A 9,465-nucleotide genomic window follows, 5' to 3' on the forward strand; every position below is an offset into this window, starting at 1 on the left:
CCCTGGGGAGGCAGGAGCCCAGGAAAGAGTCAGAAGGGGGGCTGTCAGGTGCCATGGATCTTCCCCCTGAGTCTGGGAATTGCTGCAGCCTACTCATGTCTGCTACATGTTAACTGGCAATCAGTGTATCATTGAACAAGGGCTTAGTGATCACTTACAGAGCTTTTCGACATTGTGCTCTAGGGACCATCACTTTACCTTCACCGCAGTTTGTGAGATCCCAGATCGAGAGCTGGCAGAATTGGTAGAGGCCCCATACCTTAATGACTTTAAGGCAGCATGGGCTCGTGACTAGAATTCTGCACACTTTCCAATTTCCTCATCTATCCAATGGACATGGCAAAAACAAATGTCTCACAAGGTTGTTGCAAAAATCAAATGAGATGATATTTGTGGAATGCTATATAAAGCAAGCTCAGATCATTCAGTCTAAGCCTCTCATTTTATAAAAGAGCAAACTAAGGCCCATTTTGTCTTTGTATCCCTACTGCTTCTTACAGTACCTGGGTCCTAGTAGGAAAGGAGAAATACTTGTGGATTGATTAATTCCCTATTTGCCTGCCAATAATGAATGGGATAAAGCGGGATCCTTCTCATAAAGTCATATCACCAGTCTTGGCCTCACATCCTCCTGCCCTCAGCCTCGCTGGGGGTATCTATCCCCTCCTCTGTAGCTTTTCACCTAGTTTCCCCTGCCTCACCACCTTCATGGACCAACTCCATGACAAAAACCTGAACATGTTGTCTCTCCACGTGCCCAGTGGACCAGCGAAGCTGGACTGTGACAGCTGGTCTAGGCCACGAGACATTCAGCATTATAGGCCAAATAATAGCATGATCGGACTGTTTTGGTCAGTCACCATGAAAAGCAAGTATATTCATTCAGACATTTATTAAATAGCTCTATTTGTATATGGCATAGTGGATAGAGAGTTGGCCTCCGAATCAGGAAGACCAAGGTTTAAGTCAGGTCTTTGACACATACTGGGTGTGTGCTTCTGGGCATATCACTTCATTTGTCAGTGCCCCAGGCTGCTCTCCAAGACTAAAACTTGAACAAGGGCCCATCTGCCTTGGTAGATGGAATTTCCTCGAAATGGAGTTCCCTACTCCAAAGAAGTCTTACGTTGGGACCAGAAAATAATATCCAGAGCACAGTATATACTGGAGGAGATACAAACACTGAGAAAATAGTCCCTATTCTCACTATACAAATAGTTCACAGAATCATAGGTTTGAAGGTAGAAAGAATCTTAGAGCCCTCATTTTAGAGATGAGGAAACTGAGACCCTAAGAGATGAGGTGACCTATTATATTATAATTATAATATGTCATGATTAATTATTATATTATAATATATCATAATGGTCACTCAGGGAGTATGTCATGCAGAATTTGAGTTCAGAGCATCTGATTTCAAAGCCAGTGCTATTAAAATTTGTGTCTCATTGTTAGATTTTATAGTCTAGTAAGAGGTGATAAGGTGTACATTATAGATAAATAAAATACAAATCTAGAATATGCCAAGTGAATAACAGTATAAAAAAACTATGAGAGAAGATGAAGGTGAAATAACTTCCAGCCTGGAGGTTCATAGAGCAGAGATGTCATTTGGGCTGAATCCAAAAGGATTGTGGGATAGAAATTGAGGAAAGCCTTGGGGGGTAGGGAAAAGAGCATTCCATATGTAAGGATTTATGTAAGGAACAAGGGTATAGGGATGGGAAAGCCTGGGCTGCATTCAGGGAAAAGCGAGTAGTCCACTCTAGTGTGACTGATGTGTTGGCCTCAGTATCCAGGAAGTTTACTCAGAAGGATTAAGGAATGGGATTGAAGGGTAAATGTCACTGAGCTTTCGGGAGTCAGGAGGAGTCTATGGTAGGAACTGTTCCAACAGCTGCCTCAGCTCTGCCACCATTTCAGCCAGGACAGCTCACTTGCCTTCCTCTCCCTTGCCCAGTCTTTCTAGAGTTTAAAAAGGCTTTCTGGTCTCTGACTGGGCACTTTCATCATCCCCATCCTCTGGCAGAGTCCAGAGGAGTTTCTGTGTCCTTGAGTCTTGGGACCCAGGCCCTTCCCCAGCTGCTTAAGAGCAGGCCCAAGTTGTGAGATTCCTGACAACACAACCTTATCACTGTGGGATCCAAATTGTCCAGCCTGCAAGAAAGAACACTGAGGCAGAGCTCCAAGCCAATAGCACTTGATTAAGAGGTCCATGGTCCCCCTTTAATGAAGTGGACCTCAGATCTTCCTCATGATCCGAGATGCCCCCTGTCCCTACGGCCTTAGTTTGATAGTACTGGATACCCAGACATTCGGAAGAGGCAGAGGAGAATATAGGATCTCATTGGTTGATAGACTTTGCTTTTGATCCTCCAGAAGGGCCAGAAATGGTACATCAGCATGGGTGGTCGCAGGATGGACAAGGCAAGGGTCATCTCTGCTGACAAAGTGGTCATTAGATGGGCCCCTCTTCATACTGGGCAAGAAAGGATGGTCTAGAGATGCAAAAATAAGTTGGGGGGACTTTCCATGTCATGTCAAGACGTCCCACCCACTCTAGGCATGGTCCTGTACTCATCACCCAAAAGGGTGGGGGTTCTCTAGTTAGCATTCTTGTGGTTAGGCAAGTGAACTTTACAACAAGCAGTGAGCTTTGAACTTATAGCTTGTAGTTTCAAGCTTGGAGCCTAATATAAGAAAGAATCTAATCGTATCCAATTATTCCTTTATTTAATATATGTAAAATATGTATTAATATATGGTATTCCTACACTCATGCTAGCTGACTACACTGACTAAATATATATGTATATATACATATATGTATAACACTAATAACTGGTAATAATCACTAACCCTATGGAATCATACTAAACTGATTAACACTGATTAGAATAAAATAGGGGTCCAATAAATAATTTTTCTCACCACTGTTCCATTTACCCAGTGATATCAATATTGGGATTGTACCGCAAAAAGATCAAAGAAAGAGGAAAAGGTCCTTTAAGTACAAAAACATTTACAACAACTCTTTTGTAGTAGAAAGGAACTAGAAACTAAGGGGGCTGGCCATCAACTGGGGAGTGGTTTAACAAATTATGATATAGGAATGTAGCAGAATACTGTTATGTCATGAGAAATGATGACAGGGATGACTTCAGAGAAACCTGGGAAGACTTGTATGCACTGATGTAGAGGGAAGTGAGTAGACCAAGAACAATTTATTCTATGTCAATATTGTAAAAAATGAACAATTCTGAAGGATTTAAGAATTCTGATCAAGCAATGATCAACCATGATTCCAAATCTCCTGACAAGAAAGTGATCAACTAATATGCAGAACAGGACACACATTTTTAGACATGGCCAGTATGGGAACTTGACTATGTTTATTTATTTCAAAAGCTTTGTTTTTGTTTTCCACTGAAAGGGGAGAGATGGGAGGGATAAAAAAGAAAGAATTGAAAATAAAAAAAATTAAGATTTATCACAGTATGAGCTACAACTTGGATATAAATTACATCAAATTGAAGAATACCAGTGGTATGTAAAAGTGGAACAAATGTCTTACTGTAGTGGTTTTTCTATCACGTCATGCTTATTTTACAAAGCAGTGACTTCTCTCTGAGGAGCAGATCCAGCAAAAAGCTCTTCTATCATACAATAGGGACCATGAGGTCCATTTCTTTTCTCCTTCATTGTAAACTTTTTGGAGATCAGACATGTCTAGATCAGGATAAACAGTGTGGTACAGTGGAAAGAGCACTGACTTTGGAGCTAGAAGTCCTATGTTCAAATCCTGTTATTGTTACTACCTCTGTGGTTTTGGGTAATCATTTAACCTCTCTGGTACTGTTGCCTTACCTATCTATACATGTGAGAAGTAGAGTACAGTTCCTCTAAGGTCCCTTTCACCTTTATCTATTCCTTTGTCTATTATCACCCACATCCTAAGAAGACATCAGGAGCCCAAGTCCACATTTGGTTCTAGGTTTCTATAGGCTTACCACAACAAGGCTGACTTGATGTGAGAAGGACCAGTGACCACAGGTGCGAGCTTACCACACTGTGCCTTGGTTTCCTCATCTGTAAAAGGGAGGTGTTGGACTAGATGGCCGTTCAGGTCCTTTCTAGCTATAACTCTATGATCTTAGTCTCATCTCTCCAGCAAATATTTGAGCTCTTTTTTGCCCAGCCCATGTTAGAGTGCAGGGGTCTGGTCTTGGTATTTATTTTGTGACAGGAAGAGGATTACCTTTGACTTCTCTTCCATTGTATTTTCATCCAGGGAAATATTGAGCTATGGGTGTGGCCAGTAAAAGCTATTTGTGGGGAGATGAGTCACTTGGAAAAAATCAGAAAAAGTGTGGTCAGAGTTTGGGGCTACTTAAGAAGAAAGGGTACTTTTGGAAGAGGAGAGAAGGGCATAGAATTTGAGGTCAAAGGACCATAATTTGTAAATTTAAAGCTGGAAGGCACCCCAGAGGCTATTTAATTTACTCCTCTCATTTTACAGATGAGGAAACTGAGGCCCAGGGAGATTAAGTCATTTGGCCAGGGTCACACAGCTATTGTCAGATGGAATTTGAACCCAGGTCCTCTGACTTCCGAGTCAGTATTCTTTCCATTGTGCCGTGCAGTTAAGACCGCTGAACAGAAGAAGCACTGAGCACACAGGTATAGACTTGAAGCCAGACTTGGAACAAGTGGATAGGGCTGAGATATAGACTGCAAGAGCAACCCCCCCAGGGATAATGACTAAAATGCTCTGTGAGAATGATGAGTATCGATTCCAAACTCTGTTAGAAATAAGATCTTCATGACTGGACAAGGCTTGACAGTTTTTAAAGCCTTCTGCTTCTCATTCTTTAGGGCTCACAGAGACCCTTAATCCATTTTCCATATTGCTATCCAAAAGTTGTCTGGGGATTGGGGTTCAATGGACCCACAGGATAAGCCAGTTTTGCTGCCTTACCTGTAAGGACAGATGCCTCAGGTAGGGTGAGTAAACTCTTCCATAGTGAGTATTTTTATATTGCCTATATACAGCTAGATGGTTCAGTGAATAGAACACTGGCCCTGGAGTCAGGAAGACTCAACTTCCCAGCCTCAGACACCAGCTGTGTGACCCTGGGTGAGTCATTTAACCTTGTTTGACTCAGTTTCCTTGTCTGTACAGTGAGCTGGAGAAGGAAATGGCAAGCCACTTCAGTATCTTTGCCGAGAAAACCCCAAATGGGGTCACAGAGTTGGATGTGACTGCACAGCAATAACATGCTGAGCGCACTACAGCACTACTGAGAAGCCATCCTTTGTTTTGAGGGACAGAATGCCAAAGAAAGACAATGAAGAAACAAAATGACGAAGAATTTGCAGGAGAAAAAATAATAGACTTCAAAGAAGACTTTGTAAGGGTCCAGGCTTCCAAGTTCAAGACCTAAGTATTGGAACAATATTCATGGGATGAGATGAAACAGTTGACACCTAATCAAAAGAGAGTCAAGCTAAATATAGTTAAAAGTATGAGATTTCTGGGTTACATGGTTAGCAAGATGGAGGTCTAGACATTTTCTCCAATCCTCATAACCTCTCAAACCTCTCCAAAATAGATATTTTACTTATATTTTAGTTTATTTTTATATTTTAAAATAGTATTTTATTTTTTTCAATTACATGTAAAGACAGTTTTTTAACATTCATTTAAAAATTTTTAGCTCCAAATTTTCTCCCTCCCCCTTTCCCTCCTTCCTAAAAAGGTAAGAGGTTTAAGTAGATTATATATGTGCAATCATGTAAAACATATTTTCATATTAGTCATGTTGTGAAAGAAGAAACAGACCAAAAGGAAAAAAAAACATGAAAAAGATAAAGAAAGTGAAAATAGCATGCTTCAATCGGTATTCGGACTCCAGCAGTTCTTTCTCTGGATGTAGATAGCATTTTCATCATGAGTCATTTGGAATTGTTTTGGATCATTGTATTGCTGAGAAGAGCTTAGTTATTCATAGTTGATTATCACACAATGCAAAACAAATTTTCGAATGAAAATCAGAACTGAAAAAATTATTTGCTTCTTGAACACCCCAAACCACAGAAATGCAGGAGTGAAACGATGCAGACAACAACAGAGTGACAATAATGGGGTGGTGGGACCTGGACCTCTAAAAGGAAAAGACCATATCTTTGAAAGCAGTCTAGTCCCTGAACTTTCCCACACAGCCCAGATCACTGGCTTCCTCACTCCTTAATCCCATCAAGAAATTTTCACTGCTCTTTCCCCCCTTTTTTGTATATAACTATCAGTCCCATCCTCATCAAATTTGCAGATTCACTAGGAACTCAGCCCTCTCCTATTGGCATCACAGTATGGCAGATTTACTAGGAATCTGCCTGCTGTACTGGTGTTACAACAAACCTCGCTACTTTGACTGAAAGAAGACTTGAATGATTGAATTCTTTCCAGGCAGAACACCCCTCCCCCTGCACCCCCCGCCCTGAACCCTTGCATTTGAGGGTTCCCAGCACTGCCAACTGCATCAACAATAGAAAGAGCAATAAGAGATTTCTTGCTAAATGTATACAGGAAGACAAGGGTGAATGCAGAAATGAAGAGGTAGACAGATGGCATTATGGCTAGAACCTAGCAACACCCCACCTACTGATGAATGCTTCTTTTGTGGGACTACATCACAACATGGGAGGGCACATGAAAAGGTGGGGGTAGGGAAACAAGGGGATAAAGAAGAGTGAGTGATGCTTGAGGGTCAAACTGAGAGCTGGGAATGAGGAGCAGGTAATTCTGTGGTCTCAGGAAGCCTGTGGGGAAGTAGGTGAGATGGAAGGCAGAAAGACTGAAAAGGAGAGAAAAGGAAGGAGGGCTTACTTTGGAGGTGGGAGATGATTCCATCGATAAACGTTCCTATGAGTGAAGGCCTGGGAGATTTGGTGTGTGAAAAGTCTACTTGACCTGGGGCAGAGGATGAGGATTAGAATCCCAGGGGACAACTGGCTGGCACCTGGATGAATGGGAGAGCATTGGACATGGACATAGGGAAGAGATTTCGAGAAGGGTATATATCACTGAGGGGAGGGGGTACCCTATCATGGTGTAGTGTCTTCTCTGACACCCATAATAATTGGCATTGCTCTGAGAATGAGGCACAATGGAAAAGGAAATTCATAGGGTGAGCCCTACAAGACAGTAGCAGAAAAATATCTAGAATGGCTACATTAGAGGCTTTGGTTATATGATTAATATATAGAAAGAGAGAGACCAGAAGATTATAGGGGTAATGAATCAGAAATAAGGGTCTAGAATATACAAAAAGGGAAGATGGATAATGAAGAGAATGAGAGAAATCCTTTTTGGAAAAAAATAAAATGGAAAAACCCTAATTAACAGGACGAACTAAAGGGGAGGACAGGAAGGAGGAATTTCCTTGCCTGGGAGGAAAAAGGAGGGGGAAGAAATACATAACAAGATAAAAGCAGAAGAGAAGAACAAGTCAACAAAACACTAAAGGGAAAAGGATAACAAAGGACAAAAGGGGATCAGGAGTGAGACGAAGAGTCAGTGGGAACAGGGACACCTTAAAAAAAACTTCAAATAACTGAAGGAACACAATGCTGTATTTACAGCAGAAAAGGAGAAAAATCATCACGTGAAAACTTTTTTAGAGACAGATGGAGGAAATTAGAAACCTGACTTTTAATTTTAAATGTGAATGGATTAAAAGATCCAATGAAACTAAGAAGAGTGACAGGTTGGTTAAGGAAACAAAGCCCTACCATCTGTTACTTACAAGAAACACATAAAAAAACCCCAGAATATACACAAAACAAAACTGAGGGGGTGGAAGAAAATGACTATGCACCAAGTAAGCCCAAAGAAGAAGTTGCTGTCAGAGAAAGTAAACAGAAACATTCAGAAAATAAAAGGGACAAACAAGGAAACTTCATTATGCTGAAAAAATCATGCACAATAAACTAATAACAATAAGAAACGGACATGCTCCCTATGTGTTAGTATCCAAATTCATAACGGAAACATTATCTGAGCTTCAAGAAGTCGTACACAATAATGTGCCACAGTAATACAATAGTGACAGAAGACTCAAATATTCCTTTATCAGTTTTTGATAAGTCTAATGGAAAGATAAACAAAAGGGAATGTATAGAACTGAGTAAAGTTCTGGAGAAACTAGAGTTAAAAGACTTACATTGTTTTCTAAATGGGACAGCAAAAGATAAAGCGTATTTCTTTGTGCCATATGGAACTTTTACAAAAATTGACCATGTACTAGAGCATAGAGACATTACAAACAAATGTAAAAAGGAAGAAAGAGTAAATATATTCTTTATACATCATAATGCAACAAGATTAGAAATTGATTCTGGAACTACAAACAAAAGATACAGACTGAAATGGAGACAACAATGAAATCTTAAATGGTCAATGGGTCAGTGACCAAATCATAGGAACAATTAATAACTGTGTAAAAGAAAATTATAATGATGAAAACAACATACCAACATTTTTTGGTTTGCAGCTAAAGCAGTCCTCAGGGGGAAAATCACATCTTACAGTTATATACTAACAAAAAAAGAAGAAAAAAAAGAAGTTAGTGACCTGAATATGCACTTATTAGAAAATCAACAAATAAACCTAAAGTAAGCACAAAAGAGGAAATATTAAAAATTAGAGGAGCGTTAGAGGGAAAATTTGTTTTTTGGAAACAAAAAACCCTATAGAAATGAGAAGTAAAATAAAAGCTGTACCTTTGAAAAAGATTAATGAAATCAATTAGCCCTGAGCTAATCTGATTAAAAAGAAGAGAGCAGAAAATCAAATCAATAAAATAGCAAATGAGTTAGGTAAAATCAGAACAAACCCAGAAGAAATAAAAAAAAAATCAGAACATATTGTCCATAGTTATATGCTAACAAAACTGAGAACACAAAAGAAATAGAGAAATACCTTCAAAAATATAAAATACCCAAACTATCAGAAGACCACATTGAAATCTTAAACAACCTGGTCACAGAAAAGGAAATAGATGTAGCTATAAAGGAACTGCTAAAGGGAGGGGGGGAAAACCAACTCTTGAACCTGATGGATTCACAGGAGAATTTTATCAAACTTTTAAAGAACAGTATCTCACAAATTAGTCTCAAAAATTGAGAAAGATAGAACCCTACCAGAATTCTTTGATGAGACAAATATACTCCTGATACCTACCTCAGGGAAAGATAAAACTCAGAAGTAGTACAAAACATAAGACTTTTGGCTGGTGATTAGGTTCTATAACAGATAGTAAAATAAAATGTATATTCCTTTTTGACAAATTGAATAATCCTAACATAATTTATATATTGTTTTAAGCCCTGTGAGGAGGATAGGAAGTTGAGGCTCAGAAAGGCAAAATGACTTGCTTGTGGTCCCACAATTAATAGTAAGTGTTG

Source organism: Phascolarctos cinereus, unplaced genomic scaffold, assembly GCF_003287225.1.
Source record: "Phascolarctos cinereus isolate Bilbo 61053 unplaced genomic scaffold, phaCin_HiC Scaffold_9;HRSCAF=440, whole genome shotgun sequence".
Classification (NCBI taxonomy): domain Eukaryota; kingdom Metazoa; phylum Chordata; class Mammalia; order Diprotodontia; family Phascolarctidae; genus Phascolarctos; species Phascolarctos cinereus.